We start from the raw sequence: 17,717 nt of genomic DNA, 5'->3' as shown, positions 1-17,717 counted from the left end.
TCCCCTCCCCCCTCCCCCCCCCCCCCCCCCCCCCCCCCCAAAAAAAAACTCTTAATCCTGGTTCCGCCCCTGGTTGCTATTGTTTTGCATTTCAGCCTCAAAGGCTCTCCCGCTTTGTGTAACTAATTTGTTTAAGATGCTAGGACTTGTTCTTCTTTCTGTTTTCATTGAAACCTATATTTTACTTCTTGCAGCAAGGAAGATGTGTCATATAGCTGTGCTAATAATGACATAGTGGATGAGGATGTGGAGCAAAGTGTTCCACGCAAAAGAAGGAGGAAAGCGGCAGTATGGGGTACAATTTCGAAGTAAAAATGATCAAGGGGGAAGAGAAAGCAATTTGTAAGCATTGCGGCAAGATCCTAAGTGCAAGGTCTTAAAATGGAACTAATTCCTTGATTTACATGTTAAATCATGTATAGGACTAAAGCCTCAGTCAACAAGGAGTGAGGGGAGAGTCAGATTTGGTCATTTTGATGAGAGTAATCCAAAGACTGAGCTTTGCCAATATTCAGATCAAAGAGAAACAATAAGGGAGCTTCTATTCATACCTCCAAAATTAACATTTGGACCTCTTACTTTTTTGAAGTAATGATTGACTTTGTCAACTCACATAAAATGACAAATAAAGACACAACATGAAAAAATGATAATAATAAATATAAATTCTCTTCTTACCTCCCCACCGTCTTTGACAAACCGAGCTATGTATTCATGTTTCATTTTACCCGGCAAAAAAAAGAAGAAGAAGATGAAGAAAAAGCTATTCTTTTTCTGTCATTTAGATTTCACATATTACAACTTCAAATTTTATCGTAATTATATTCATTTTTTCGTGATTCAAGAATCAATTTTGAAAACCTACCTAAAATCATATGCAGACAATTTCGTAAAAGTGATGTTTAAAATTGTATCTATTATATGGGAGCCTGGTTGTGGCCATTAGTCTTTATCCAGATCTTTAGTCTTTTCATTACCATGTAATTGTGCATGCTCATGTTCTTAAGTTTTCATCTGCATTTTTTTTCATCATTTTTTGTCGTCATGTTAGAATCCTAATCAAGATGAATGGCATGTTTTGAACCTCATGCAACACCTTTGTTCAGACTTTCAAAAGAAATAGTATAACAATGGGAACTTTCTCGTTGAAATGAATTCTGACTACCCATTCCTGAGGTTAAACCTCAGTTTTAATATGAGATGCGATCATCTTCCTATTACTCAAAGCAGTGACGTTCAAATAGGTATAAATCCATTGCCATAATCATTAGCTAGCAATAGCTCTCCTTAATTGTGTTAGACTCTCAAGAAAAGTTCTTTACGTTTGGTGGTTGAAGCATGGGAGTGGAACTCACCCGGTGGTCGCTTGAAATTCAATGTTTTTGTTGAAGAACCCTAAGTTTGATGATTATATGGGCTAATGGCATTTAGGGAAAATTAGGGAGGTGTACTTAGCAAATTAAGTATTTAAAAAAGTAAGTTAGAGGTCTAATATACAAGGAGATCCAAATGCTAATTTTGGAGGTATGAATAGAAACACCCAAACAATAATAATAAGTATTTGTCAAAAAAAAAAAAAAAGTAGTAAGTATTTTAAATTAAAAAAAATACCGGCCTTCAATAGGATGAAAGCCTTAAATTTATTAAAAAAAAAAGGGAAAATTTCACAAACAGTACACCAAGTAAAGGCCACTAATAATTCTTATACATAAAGTTCCAAACCAAACATTTCGGTACACGAAATCTGAAACTCGACCCACTATCAGTACACGACGTCAATTTTTGACACCAAAATGTCCATTATGCCCTCAGTTCTTTTTATTTTTAATAAATTTTTTTTTCTGTTATTTTTTTTTCCTTCGTTTTTTCTGTTATTTTTTTTTCCTCCGTTTTTATCTCTTTCTTCTTCCTTCTTCCGGGCTCACTCCCTTGCTTCCAACGCCGCCCTTGCCCTCCAATTAGTGAGATTTATGGTCCTACAGCTTATATTTGTAACTCAGCTAATATTTAGTCATGTGAAAAGAAAGAAAGAGATAAAAACGAAGGAAGAAAAAAAAATAACAGAAAAAACGAAGGAAACAAAAAAAACAGAAAAAAAAAAAAAAAAAAAACTGAGGGCATAATGGACATTTTGGTGTCAAAAATTGACATCGTGTACTGATAGTGGGTCGAGTTTCAGATTTCGTGTACCGAAATGTTTGGTTTGGAACTTTATGTATAAGAATTATTAGTAGCCTTTACTTGGTCTTGGTGTACTGTTTGCGAAATTTTCCAAAAAAAAAAAGTCTATATTGAAAGCAGGTAAATGGGTGGGTATGAGTTTGACCATTTAGAAATGAATTGGGTAATACCAATACCCACAAATTATTTGATGGGTATTACCCAGTGATTATTACTCACGAACTATTATTGAGTGGGTATTACCCAATAAGTACAAATGTCAACCTTCTCTTCTTAATTCAATTTTCCTAGCACACACACACAAATTAAACAAGTAAAATAGGCAACAAACAGCACCTATATCTATCCGGAATATAAATATTTTCTGGATTTGACTGGGATATAAATACTTTGCATAACTTGATCATCAGTTTCTGCTCTCTGATTTTGAGCTTTAATTCAATTATTGCTTGAATTTCTACCTTACCTTTCAGCTCTTTCATTGCTTTTTCTCTTATCTGTACTCATTTTGATACTGGAATCAAACTATTGGGAGAAGAATTAAAAACACAACAAACAAAGATGAGAACAAAATATGTGGCAAAAAGCTTGCTGCTGTTATATTACTCAGAGTACTGATTTGTTTACAAGGTGAAGGTAGGATAAGTCCGATAAGAGAGCTGATAGTACTTGGACAGCAACAAAGAAGAATAAACTAAACATTACAATCTTCAAAATTAAAGAAAGAAATATATAATTATATGTCATAACATTAAACAACAATTAGCCATCACACCCCAAAAAACCTAGAACACAGTTGAGGAAGGTGGTACGTATTTACGAATTGAATACTAGCGAAAATTTGATCAGTACGTGGGAGCTTACAGATTTATTGACTTGCAGACCCTTAAGACTGACTAACCAATTTGTAGCAGGTGGAATCGGTAATAGGACAGATTAATTGAAAACATCCAAAGCTAACTAAAGTTTTGTGTGTAGCTGCTCAAAAAACAAAATGAAAAACTGAATGAAATCCCCTGTAATTGAGATTGATCTCTGGTTTAAGCTTGTAGTTCTATGCTTTGTCGATGATTTAGCATGCAGCAAAAGTTCAGAATCTTCCAAGGTATTCTAGTGCGAAGCCAGAATCACGTACTAGATCAACACTTTGGAAATACAAACTCTGCTATACCACCAGCATGTCTCAACCTTTTTAATTGACATCAAGTTCTTTTCTACCACAAGTCCCTTTCTATCAGACCGACTCTGTATAATAGCACAGATCAATTGAAAACATCGCATAAATCGAAGCTAACTCAAACTTTATCGAATTCAAAAACAAAATGATTTACTGGATGAGATCCGTGTAATTGAGATCCTTTTTTGGTTCAAGACTGTAGTTATATGTTTTGACAATGATCCCTGCATGAAGCGTAAAGCTTAAACTCTTCCTAGTATTGTGAAGCCAGAATCACTCGATCAAAATTTTGGAAATAAAAACTCTTCTAAACCGCCAATATCTCTCAACTTTTTGGCATCATGTCTGTACCAAGTGACAACTACATGTCACCATCTTGAGTAACTCCTTTTAGTCCTCAATCCTCGTCCAAATCTTTATCCAATACAGTTTGAGCTTGAATCTCATATATATTGATCCACCCTAGTTAAACATCAACCAAATAATTAAACACCTATCTAGGGCACCGAGATTAAAGACATTCATCTTGATTCAATCGGCAAAACCTTTGATATTATATCCACGAAATAAATTTAAAACGACGTTAAAAATGAGCATTTTTCACATTTTAAACTTCACCATTAATTTCAATACAAGAAGTTTGGATCCTCCCGTGTATATATTAAAGGTTACACTATTTCCTTTAATTATATATACCCTACGACTTTAAACGCATAAACACATGATCAATCACAAAATATCTAATTAATAACAAATGTCTAATGACATGAAACATGTCCAAGTCCCCCAAACTATCCTCTATCCATATCTGTGCACGTTTGGGTTCTTATCCTTAAGAGTGAGCGTAACAGCATATGTGTTGAATTTTTCTACTTTAGTTTAATTTATGATGTACGTACAACAAATTATTTGATATAACAGATTGAGCTGATTATGTTCATAACTATTGTTTAATGAACGCTCACTAGAACTGAACCAAAGCTGTAAGTAGCTTAGCCATTTCTGTAGTTTGGATCTCCAGATGAAGAAACTTGGGGAAACAAAGCACATAGCTTAACCACATTCATGTATACGAAGACATCAGAGATTTTTTTGTTTTTTCAATTTTTCGCACAAAAAAAAAAATGCTTTTCCTTTTTGTGTTGGGATGTAATATTATTCTTTCCTGGTTTGTTTAGCAAAGACTTTGTCTCAGCTTTACTAGCTAGGAATCCGTTTGGATCTGGTAAAGAAATTATCTATATAAAGAGGTCTTGGGCTCTGTATTCTTCACAATTTATTCTTAAAGCACTTTGGGTTTGAAACTTTGATTGGTACTTAGCTAATAATCTCACAAGACTAAATCGTCGCAAGAAGACAACAAGTGGACGATGGCCGGAGACAAGAAGAAAGACCATTCACATGAAGACCGCTCATGTGAAGGCCGTTCGTGTCCACCAGCTCCAAAAAAGAGCCAACCTTCTCCAAGATACAATGACTCTTTTGGCGGACAAAACTTGAACACGAATTTCGACCAAGAAGCTCGAAGGAGTAGTTAGATAATATCGCACTAGCTAGCTAGGAAATAACAATTTCATTTGTTGTGCTTTGATCTATTGAACACTTTCTTGTTTACATGTTTCTCTGGCTATATCTTATGTAATCATTGGTTTGTGTTTAGTGATGGAAGAACTTACTATATCTTAATACAGAAATTTTTTGTTAGAACGCATGAGTTAATTTTGACAATGCTGGTTATTTGTTTTGAGAAACTTACGTTTCAATTTACACTTGTCGATCAATCATGCGTAGACGAGCTGAAGCTAAGAAAAGGAGATTCAGAAGGTTTCTTTCCCATTTTCTTTGGATCTTGGGGGATTTCTTTCCTATTTTCACTTGCATGGAATACCATTTGTTTCGCCGAAGCAATAATGCTTCTTGCTAGGTTTTCTGCAAGGAAAAAAAAACAAATATTCTTTACCATATACTCTGTAGACAGGTAATAAGTTAAATTTCTTCTCGATCAACAGGAAAAATTCATGTGATAAAATACAATTAGTGTTCTGGGACGTCCAAAGAATTAATGCATGGCCAATATTCAAAGCTGCTAATTCGTAAAACTCTATCATCTTGATGTATGGCCCATCTTGAATTCTTGATATAAAAACTTGTATAAGAATAAGAGATTCGAGAGAATTGTTGCGTGTATTCATTGATAATAGGAGCCCTATATATAGGGATTACAAAGTACAATTTCTTGGAGTAGAAAGATTTTTATTCTAATTTGAATTGAGAATTCTCTCATATTACAACTATAGAACTAATCCTAGTTTGACAAGGCACACAAAAGTCAACATTCTTTAACACTCCCCCTTGTGCCGCTCAAACTTGGTAATGACGCTTCAATCGTTGCCTCGTTAAAAACCTTGCTCGAGTAATAAAAACTCTGTGGGACAAAAACAACCTCGAGGAGGAGAAAAAGAGTACAACACGTCCTTCACTCTTCGAGATCGAACATTTAGACATCATGTCTTCCCTTGATGTCGACATCTCCCCCTGATTGCTATAATCATGGGAGTTGGGATAATTTTCTCAATCCGATATTTTGAATATGTTTTTTGAAGGTGGATTTGGGTAACAACTTAGTGAATAAGTCTGCTACATTATCCTCTGATACGATTTGATTCACTTCAATCTTTAGAAGTGATTGTTGTTGTTGATTATAAAAGAACTTAGGCGATATATGTTTGGTGTTGTCACCTTTGATGAAACCTAACTTCATTTGTTCAATAAAGGCTGCATTATCCTCATAAATGCATGTAGGTTCATCTGTGGTAGACTTCAAACCACAAGTTCCTCGAATATGTCTGATTACAGACCTTAGCCATATGCACTCACGCACAGCTTCATGTAGAGCAATAATCTCTGCATGATTTGATGAAGTAGCAACAAGGGTATGTTTTGTTGACCTCCAAGATATCGCAATGCTTTCCTATGGTAAAGACATAACCGGTTTGGGAGCGACTTTTGTGAGGGTCAAAGAGGTACCATGCATCAGCAAAACTCATCAAAACATCACCATCGTTTTGATGGAGTGGAAGGGGTAACGCTGGCCACGCCGCCGGCAACATGGCCGGTCACACGGTCTTAGACGGCACCACTTGGGCCAATGAGGTCCAATCTCATTCTTCCATCATTCCTTTTCTCTCTATAGGGATAAAACAAGTCCATATCGATCGTACCTTTTAAGTATCGAAAGATTGCCTTTACACCAGTCCAATGGCGGCATGTTGATGCAGAGCTATGTCTAGCTAACAAGTTCACTGTGAATGAGATGTCTGGTCTTGTGCATTGAGCTAAATACAATAATGCACCTATTGCACTTAGATAGGGCACTTCAGCCTCTAAAATGTCTTCGTCCTCATACTTTGGACTAAACGGATCTTTTCCAGGCTCAAGACTACGGCCAATCATGGTAGTACTCACGGGCTTCACTTTACCTTCATTAAAGCACCTTAATATTTCTGAGCATATGCTGACTGCTGGATCAATATCCCATCACTACGGTGCTCGAGTACTTCTAACCCGAGACAAAACCGTGTTTTCCCAAGATCTTTCATCTCAAATTCAGATTTCAAGTACTTAGCAGTTTCCTTTAACTCATCTAGAGTTTCAATTAGGCTCATGTCATCAACATAAACTGCTACAATTGCAAATCTAAAACTTGTCCTTTTAATGAACACGCATGGGCATATTTCATTGTTGACATATCCCTTCCCAATTGCAATCAAGTAGTCACTTAGATGGTTATACCACATCCATCCAGATTGTTTCAATCTATATAGTGAGCATTTTAATCTTATTGAATATGTGCTCTGTGGTTTAGAGCCACTTGATTTGGGTCATTGAAGTCCATCTGGAACCTTCATATATATCTCTGAATCTAGATCCCCATAGAGATATGTTGTAACCACATCCATAAGCTGCATGTCAAGTTTTTTGAAAACTACCAAACTGACAAAGAAGAGGAACGTTATAACGTCCATTACGGGAGAATATGTCTCCTCATACTCGATTTCAAGGCGTTGTGAGAAACCTTGCGCCACAAGGTGGGCTTTATATCTAACAACTTCATTTTTCTCATTACACTTTCTAATAAAGACTCACTTATGGCCAACAAGCTTTACACTTGGAGGTGTCAGCGTTACTGGCTCAAATACCTGCCTCTTTGCTAGTGAATCCAATTCAGCCTGGATCGCATCTTTCCATTTAAGCCAATGCTCTCTTCGTTGACATTCTTCAACAGAGCGAGGTTCGATAACATCATACTCTATAATTCCTTTTGCAACAGAATATGCAAAGGCATCATCAATAGAAATAGAGTCTCCATTCAACGTCTCATGTACACTAGTGTAATTCATTGAGATCTCTCTGTTCTCTTAAATTGGTTCTGACATTGGAGCGTCCCTCAATGATGTCTCTTGGACATAACCCTAATCCAGAATATTATGATGAGACAGATTATTAACGTCGATGATTAAGGGATTATTTTGTGCCAAACTCGCTTTCTTTCTTGGGCGAGAATCCATCGAACCTGTGGGCCTTCTGCATGGGGTGGCGTCATGTCCTCTCTTTGTAGGGGCATCAATCCTTACAGGCACATTTGCAGCAAGTATATGTGATCTCGTCACTTTAGCGATATCAGTAAACGTATCAGGCATCGAATCTGCTACGTCCTGAAGATTGAGAATTCTCCGCACTTCAATGTCGGACTGTGCAGTTCGGGGATCAAGATGAGACAATTAAAATGGAGACAGACCACGACAATTCTGGTCGTTCCTGTTGAACATTTGTGTTCTTATCTCCCCTAAAGACGGGAAGACTGTCTCATCAAAGTGACAATCTGCAAATCTAGTGGTAAAGAGATCGCTTGTCAAAGGTTCTAAATAGCGGATAATTGTTGGAGAGTCATATCCAACATAAATGCCTAATCGTCTTTGAGGACCCATTTTGGTGCGTTGTGGCGGCGAAATTGGCAATTGGTACAGAAACTGCACACCCAAATATGCGTAAGTGTGAGACATCAAGCTCATACCCAGTAACCATCTGGGACGCAGAAAAAAGCTGAGTGCTAGTGGGCCTCAAACGAGTAAGCATAGCTACATGCAATATTGCATAGTCTCAAGTAGAAACAGGGAGATTGGTGCGCATAACCAATGCTCTAGCAACCATTTGAAGTCTTTTAATAGCAGCTTGTGCGAGACCATTTTGGGTGTGAACATTGGAGATCAGAAACTTACCCAACATCAGTTTCAACCCAGAAATCCAAACCTCGATACGTACGTGTTTAAAACAAAATGTAAGGAAAATTACGGATGCTCAAATACAGATATATAAATATCAATATATCTTATATGTAGTTAATATGACTTCTAAAACACAAATTTGGAAGAAAAAGATCAAGGTGAACTATAATTTTCTCCAAATATTACCATTTGAATATACAAAACAAAGTTGTTTAATAAATAAAAAGTGTAAATAATTACTTTTGAGATGTTTGTGACTATTAGTTGTATAATCTTTTAATTAAAAAATATAAAATTCAAAATTAATCTTAAAGTTGATTTTTCATTAAAAAATCAGAATGAAAAAATATTTTCTTTTATTATTATTTTTGTATAATTTGGCTTATTTTTAATTGAAAAATTCTAGAATATGTATAATTCGGCTAACTTCAAAAAAATGCAAATTGACTGCCTAGTTCTTTGTGTTGAATGCAATATTGTAGTATTCATAACAACCCTAACACTGATGCGGTTTTTACACTACTTCTCTCTTTAGATCAACCCTAATTTCACATTAATAGAAGTAATCGAACTTACCAGAGAATCAAGTACTAGATCAGAGCAAGGATTCAAATATCTATGATATTCCCGATATATCCCTCGATATCTCCCTTTTTGGAGAGACCAATATATCTTATTTTCCCCCGTTTATGCGAATTTTCTCCGATATCGTCAAATATCTTTGATATATAACATATTTAGGATATATCATGATAAAATAAAGAAATATCTGTAAAATAATATGAAAAAAAAACAAAAAGAATAGAAAGAAAAAAAAACTTAGTTATTAACAATAAACATACATTATGGAAAATGGAGGTTATGTGGGGGTGTAAAATTTTAACCATGGTTTCTAGTCAGGATATGACCTAATAAAGAGGCAAATTAAATTGTTTGGGAAAAATATCTCGAAATTAAACCTCTGAAGGCAGATTTGGGTGAAGAGAAATTCCCTCAAGGCGAATCTAGGTGAGGAAAAATTCTCTACTCAAGGTGAATCTAGGTGAGAAGTAATTTCCTAAATGCAAATCTATGTGAGGAGAGATCTCTTCAAGGCGAATATGGGTGAGAAGAAATCTCCTCAAAGCGAATCTGGGTACGTAGGAGTATTCTCTTCGAGGGAAACCCGAGTGAGTAGTGGAATCCAGGTGAGGAGAAATTCCCTTAAGACGAATCTGGGTGAGGAGAATTCATGATGGAGCTATTTCAACAAAAAAAAAAAAACAAACTTGATGGACCCATGTTTCAGAAATTAACTCATTGTAGTTCAAAAACTTCGTGGAAGCATTTAATTAGAGTTTTTTTTTATGTAGTTGAAGTTGATCATATCTATGTATATGTAAATCCAATAAATTGACTATTTCAAAAAAGATATATTTTTCAGAATAAATCCGATATCTAAGATATTTCCGATATCTCATTTTTTCAAAATTTTGATAGATATGTAATAACCGATATTTTAATAGGGAAATGATGGAAAATGTCACATTAGAGTGTGAAATGATAAAAAAGTCACCTAGTTTCCCCCTTGATAAAAAGGTCCATTATGAATTGTTAGTAATATTAATTTAGTCCTTATTAATAATGAGTGCTGTTAAAAAAAGTCAGTTTTTAATTTTTTTGATTCCTATTCTGCCCTTAAAGCCTAATACATGCTTGGAGAAGCTTTGTGAGAGAATCTTAATATCTACTTCCTCGTGATCTTTCTTCTCTTTCCTCTCCGTTAATCTCACTGCATTATCTTCTACACTTTCCTCAGGTTGAACCAGAGATCGGAGATAAAATTCCTCAGAGAAAAAAGTCACGGTTCTTTTCTCTTTCGCTCTCTCGAGATCTCAAACAATTTTGATCGGTTTCTTCTGCCGTGATCCGCCAAAACACGCTGTCGTCGGCAAGAATGGAAGGACTAACGTCTCCGGGAACGATGCCTTCGCCGCGATCTGCAACAAGTACGACCGATACGACATCTACAAGTAGAAAGACTCTAACGTCTCCGGTGCCCATGCCTTCGCTCACCTCTACTCCGCCATCAAGTCCGACATTGAAGATGCTCTTCAAGTTTGGTCTCTTTCTCAGTCTCTCTCGATTCTCTTAATTTGATCTCTGTTTGGTTTCCGGAAAAGTTCGTGAAGTTGAAACGCGATAATGTCATATCCGGACGTAGGTGGATGAAATTGAGTAGAATTTTAGTTATTATTTGGTCCTATTTTTCAAATTGAGACTGAAATTTGAGTAATCTTAATTTGCAGAAAGCGGAGCTTGCTTCAAAAGAAAAAAGTATGGCATCTGCAGGTGCTCTGACTGCCAAGATTCGCCGGACCAAGGCTCCATTGCTTGAAGAGGTTCCCAAGTTGCAGAGATTGGGTGTAAAGAAGGTTGGCATCCACTGTTTGAATCAATTCTATTTTCGTGCTTCTTCGTAATTGTGCATTTCATAAAATTGTTTGATAAATTGATGTTTAGTGCAGTCATCTGCATATATGCTAGAACTTGTTTAGCGCTGGAAGGTGATTTTGGATGGGTATTGATTGGAAAAAAGATGATTGCTTTTGAAGAAAATTCTTGGCAGGTAAATGAATATACATATGCCTATTGATTTCTCCGCTTCTATGCATCACATATCTACATCCTGCTAATTAGCTCATGAATGGTGTGGCCTTCAATTTCTGATGGTCCCTATAGGAAATGGAATTTGTGAAATAACCTACCATGTTACCTACTTTGAAATAGATATATTATATATGAAAATCATGCTATAGCCGGCTATTTGGCAAGAAAGAAAACCTGAATATTCTTAGGCTACTTTTTTGCAGAAGACTTTTACTATGCGTATTTAAAGTGTCAAGTCATTTAAGTGATTAAATTAGGGGATTTCTGTGCGAGACTTGTCCCTTTCTGTAATACAGTTTGCCAGAATACAAACTATTGGTGAAAGGCAATGATACCCTAGATGTGACGCCAGTTGTATCTATGAATTATGACTCGAATTGGTATTAGCTTACATTTCTTGACATTCATCGAGATTCAAATGTGATCTATCTGGATAGCAGTTTAATATTTGAACTGTTCTGTAGGTTAGGTGTTCCCCATATGTTTTGTGTTACTGAAAAGAAATATGCACGAGTGAGTGGTATATATCGTATGATCTCTCATGCCTCCTTGTAGTTCTGTTTGAAGTTGAGTCAAGACCTGCACGTGTTTAGGAAGAAGTTTGAGTTACAAAGTTTTGAGTCAATGCCTCCTTTTAGTTTACTCTTTTACCTTTCTTTTCACTCATTTATTAAATGTTTTGACTTGCCGCCTTTGTTCTTGTTTCAGAAAAAAGTTGAATGCTAACTTTAGTCTTTATCATTTACTTCAATGTGAGGTCAAACTTTAGTCTTGTTTTTTATTCATATTCGTTGTACAATTTTACAGCATTATTTGAATCCTTTTTGTGCTTTCCCTGAAATGAATCATAGCTGTGCTATATTCCATATATATCAAATACCAATCCTCATTCACAGAGATTAGAAAGTTCCCAGATTACATGCAATGAACCTTATTTGATACTGATCTACCTTGTTTTCTCGTTTCAAAATTGTTGTTAAGCAAAAGCCCATTAAGTACATATACTTTTTGGCAGGCAAAAGGTACATCATCATCATCTCTCGTCAATCTTTATTTCTGGTGTTTGCTTCCCTCATTCTTCAGGGATGATGTTGAAAAGATATCAGATACTTATTATTTGGCTGCCCTATGCCGTAATTTTTATCATGTCATTTTTAGGGTGATTTAGGCCATTTGCATACTTCCTCTGGATCAAAGCCCTATTGAGTAGTATCTACATTTTCAGATTTAGTCCACCTCGAACATGAATCAGATTATTTGCTTAGTTGAAAGCAAAATAAAATCCCAATTGCTTTTTATATACCTGTTTTGTAGCTTTTGTCATCACATCTTTCACCACCATTTCTTCTACTATGCTTATATTGCTTATATTGGTATCACTTAAGATCTTCAATAAGCATTTTTAACTCATTTTGGATCCTTGTTGACTCATTGTGGCAGGTTCTTGGCCCAGAAAATTTGCAATCGGAAAAGCTGAAGTGTGTAACTGTGTATATTTGAATCTATAAGGTTCCTAGTTGTTGACCATGTACTACTTTTGTGTACCATGATCCTTGGTGGGTAACGTTGGTGGTTGTACACTTTTTCGTTTGAGGTATAATTAATGTAATGCAACCATTAGATCATATTGCAATGATTTTATAAGTGACTTGGCTAATTGCAATGGTTTTGCCCGTGACTTGACAAGAGATTAACATGTCACTGGCTAGAGATTGACAGTGACATGATCATGACTGTGACATGGCAGTGACATAGACATGACCAGTAACTTGGCCAGTGACTTTGACCAGTAACAGTGGCTTCTGACATTTACTTGGTTAGTGACATGGTCAGTTACTTAGTTAGTGACATGTGATTAACAGTGACTTGGCTATTAACTTGTGACTTGGCTACTGACAGTTACTTGGTTAGTGACATGGTCAGTTACTTAGTTAGTGACATGTGATTAATAGTGACTTGGCTATCAACTTGTGACTTGGCTACTGACAGTTACTTGGTTAGTGACATGGTCAGTTACTTAATTAGTGACATGTGATTAACAGTGACTTGGCTATTAACATGTGACTTGGCTTCTGACAGTTACTTGGTTAGTGACATTGTCAGTTACTTACTTGGTTAGTGACATGGTCAGTTACTTAGTTAGTGACATGTGATTAACAGTGACTTGGCTATTAACTTGTGACTTGGCTATTGACAGTTACTTGGTTAGTGACATGGTCAGTTACTTAATTAGTGACATGTGATTAACAGTGACTTGGCTATTAATATGTGACTTGGCTTCTGACAGTTACTTGGTCAGTTACTTACTTGGTTAGTGACATGGTCAGTTACTTAGTTAGTGACATGTGATTAACAGTGACTTGGCTACTGACAGTTACTTGGTTAGTGACATGGTCAGTTACTTAATTAGCGACATGTGATTAACAGTGACTTGGCTTCTGACAGTTACTTGGTTAGTGACATGGTCAGTTACTTAGTTAGTGACTTGATCAAGGATTGATAGTGACTTGGCCAGGGATTGACAATGACATAGTCAATAACTTTGCCAGTAACTTGTAGTTAACAGTGACTTTACTAGTGATTGACAGTGACATAATAAGTGACTTTTCGTATGACTTGATGAGGTTAACAGTAACTAGGCGCTTGAGCTGGCCAATGACTTCACTAGCCAGTGACTTGGTCAGTGACGTGTATAACAGTGACATGCAATGTGACTTGGTTAATAATTGGTTAGTGACGTGTATGACAGTGACATGCAATGTGTATAACAATAGTATTTATCAATCAAGATGAAAATCACCCACACAAAAGTGGCTCAAAATATCCAATTCTTTCCATTCATTTGCGATACCTGAAAACTGGAAGCAACTCCTAACATATGATAGCAATAGTAATAGGGGAGGGATTTTCACCAATTTGATTATGAAGCAAAAAATGACACCCTCAAAGCACAGAAACTCGAGCTTCAACTGAAAATCTAATCCAAAAAAGGTTCTGATGCTAAAATACAAATTTACCCACTAAAGCAACAAGCACAATTTTATTTGTCTACAACTAAACATTCATCAAATTGAAACTGAAACAAGTATTACATACTGAACAAAGCTAAACCCAGCAAGAGTGTGATTATCAGGAGTAATGAAGATTGGAGATAAGAGCAGAGCTGCAGCCATTACAGGTGGAGACAAGCTCTTTAAAAGCTTCCATGTTCTTGCTTTTAGGGAATTGGGTTGTGCTCTTGCTTCACTGCACACTTTAAACAATATGGTAGCAACATGAAATTAGGCATTCGTGCATTAGATATAAGTGTCATATAATTTAGTTTTACTTCCCATGCCCAACAAACAAGATAATCAATCTACTTTACCTTACCTGCCACAAATTCATCAAAATGTGAAGAGTGATGTAGGGCTGGGAAAAGTACATAACCACATCACTACTCATGAGGATTTGTTTATGAAACATGCAACTACGTACAAACCAAACTATAATAAAAGTAAACAAGAGATAAATTTACCATGATGCTCCCATATCTACTGGACAACCAAATGAGTAATCAGTATGAAACCGGCCACCAAGTCTATCTCTTGATTCGAGGAATGTCACCTGAAAAATGATAACGAGAATAATTTAAGAAGCCGACAAATACAATTTTTCCATTAGTCAAGTTCATCAAGAGCATGTGAGACACTTACGGAATTAGTACTACCACTTTAGTCATGGCCCTGATACTTTATGGACCATTTTACTATAACTAGACCTAAAGTCCGTCCTTTCTCACAAATGATAAAACAAATCCAACTAGAGTAATGTAGATAGCAATTCATGCTAAACCAACAAATATACCAAGAAGATGTCTGACCTGATTGGTACCTATAAAGTACAGATGGAAGCCAGTTAGTCCACCAACAATGCATGCCCTGACTCATGGTAGGCAACAGTGCGGCGTTCAAGCTTGCTAATAACCTGCATGTTCAAAAAACAAGCACAGATAAAGAGAAAATAATAGAAACTTCAGGGATCACACCAATAAGGCCTCAGGAATAGACTATATATCTATACTAGTGAGGCTAGGAATCAAGAAACTTTCTTCCCCTTCCACTTACAAGAGAGGATGTGGACTCCAATGATCATTAAGCATGGAAAATGAGTCAACTGAAGATTAATACTCAAATTATTTTCTTCTAAAACATATGTCCCTTCATGCAACACATATTATTATAGCAACCTGCTTCTGGTTTTGGTGAAAAGCTTCAAGATGCGAAGAGAGAAGAGCAGTCGATCGCCAAAAAGAACACAGCCATGGTAAAACGCCAAAGTCAATCGGAAGCTAGCGGCAGTGGTTGGTGAATTTGGCTGGAGGAGGGCTCTGATTGGAGGCGGTAATTGTCATCGGGTCCGAGCTCGAACGAAATCGGAATTCTCGAAGAGGACGCCGGAGTGGAGGAGGCCAAAACACACCATCAATTGCAGCCAAAATGAACTAATTGCCTATAACAAAGAAACACATCATTGTCATCATCAAAAAGAAAATCACACAGAGCAAGGAAGCAGAAAGCTTAACATATTTGAAAAGGCAGAAGAAAAAATCTATGAAAGTGAACGAGCTTTGCATCGAAAAGAAAACTTAAAAACAGAGGATTCTTAATCGACGAAGATGAAATGAGAAAGGAATTCAGAAATTAGAAGGATTTCGATTAACAGATCTGAACGAGTGAGTGAAAAAAAAAGGAGAAAAAGGCGTACTTGTGGAGGGAGGACCAACTGGAGGCGGCGGCGGAAACGAGATCGGAGGGGACGAAATTGCAAACTGCAACTGTCGAATGTGAAATTGGAGAGGCCTAGCGTCTTGAAGTGAGTGCTTTCAGTGGCAGTTTTTGTAATTATTTGTATTTTCAGTGTCAGGTTGTTAATAGGTGACCTTAATTATCATGGGGATATTTGTGCATCCTGAATTATAATAAAGTACTTCAGAATGACCTTTTTTATCATTAACCCTATTTTAATCCTTGTTTCGGAGTTAAATAGCAGTCATTATTGGGATATCCACAATTGAATATTAAATAATTAAGTTCAACAGTAAAATTAATTAAATAACATAATCATTGATCATAATCATAATTACTTCTTTGATTCCTAGGTATGGTGCCACAGCGTTACCACTAATTCATACATGATATCTGATCTATCAGTGCTTAGGAATCTTCATTATGTTAGCCTCCACTTAATAATCTGATCGGCTGATCCAGAGACAAACCCAAAATCGCCTTAAAAAAATGGCACCTCGAAACCGTTAATTATGTAATATAATTGCTTCTTCAGACACAGTCACACAGACATTTGTCATAGAAAACTGCTAACCCTAAAATGTTATACTTCCAAAACTCTAGAAGCTAGGGTATGTAATTCTTCAAAAGCGCGCCCTAAATTAACCCGAGTTAATTTGGAACACAGTGAATATTATTTAATTACTTGCTTAAAATATATATATATATATATATATACAGGCCAGTTCTGAAGCGGACGTCCGCACTTTGCTAAAGTGCGGACGGTGACGCAGCAGCGGCGTTCCAGGCGGCGACTGCTGCTCGGGGCTTGGAGGACGGAGGCTGGAGGCTTGGCTGACAGGTCTGGGCAGCGTTCGAGGTCGGAGGAGGTTTGAGTAGCAGGTTCTGGGCAGCAACCCGACCTGCAACTGCAGGTTTTCTGGGCAGCGCTGCAACGACATCGCCGGCAACTCCACCGACTGCAGACCTCTCCACCCGAGCCCTGGCGTCCTTCCGGCAACCCCCGCCGCTCTGTCGCGCCCCGAGCCGAGCTGCAGCAGCGCCGTCCGCACTTTAACGAAAGTGCGGACGTCCTCTTTGGAACGCCTCCATATATATATATATATATATATATATATATATATATATATATATATATATATATATATATATATATATATATATATACACACACCATAGTTCCATACCATCCTATGTGCGCGCAACCTTTCCTTACACAGTTCTACTGCAAACCTAGCTATGCCTGTTTTTAGGGTTATCTCCTAAGCGTTTATATTATGATATTCTAAGAACAATGTGTACAGAAATAATCAAACCTAGCACTAAGTACTGGAGCAGTCAATATTGTGATACCCATTATTCATTATCAAGTACTTAAAGTCAAGAACGAAATTCATTATGTACCCTAATTATCAGTCCGTGGTCAAATTTACTTCTTTGGTGGCCTTGTATCCTCCCGACAGACATGGTGCCACAGCATTCTGAATGTGATATCACCACCTTCAGTTCTTTGGTGGCCTTGTATCCTCTCGACAGACATGGTGCCACAGCATTTTGAATGTGATACCACCACCTTGACATATGCATGCTCTAATGAAATAGTGCATCTCAATTGCCTATAAATTGCGATCTTTCCGT

The 17,717-nt window shown here is 36.7% G+C and overlaps 2 long non-coding RNA genes across 4 annotated transcripts; one reads left to right on the top strand and one right to left on the bottom strand.

The window, feature by feature from the left end:
• Positions 1–10,324: 10,324 nt before the first annotated feature.
• On the top strand, positions 10,325–12,939 carry LOC133711069 (uncharacterized). The gene is made up of 4 exons (XR_009847053.1): positions 10,325–10,842; positions 10,932–11,057; positions 11,146–11,251; positions 12,733–12,939. It is a non-coding gene; the product is annotated as an uncharacterized LOC133711069 (long non-coding RNA).
• An 854-nt stretch (positions 12,940–13,793) lies between these two features.
• LOC133713097 (uncharacterized) lies at positions 13,794–16,272 on the bottom strand. 3 transcript variants are annotated; one of them, XR_009847780.1, is made up of 5 exons: positions 16,039–16,272; positions 15,521–15,783; positions 15,139–15,258; positions 14,810–14,898; positions 13,794–14,545 (listed from the first exon to the last, which is right to left on the bottom strand). It is a non-coding gene; the product is annotated as an uncharacterized LOC133713097 (long non-coding RNA). The 3 variants fall into 3 exon arrangements; XR_009847778.1 differs by having other exon boundaries at positions 15,155–15,258; XR_009847779.1 differs by having other exon boundaries at positions 15,166–15,258.
• Positions 16,273–17,717: the final 1,445 nt, after the last annotated feature.

Source organism: Rosa rugosa, chromosome 5 (genome assembly GCF_958449725.1).
Source record: "Rosa rugosa chromosome 5, drRosRugo1.1, whole genome shotgun sequence".
Taxonomy (NCBI): Eukaryota; Viridiplantae; Streptophyta; class Magnoliopsida; order Rosales; family Rosaceae; genus Rosa; species Rosa rugosa.
The sequence above is the reverse complement of the archived record's forward strand: the minus strand, read 5'-3'. Positions and strand labels throughout refer to the sequence as shown.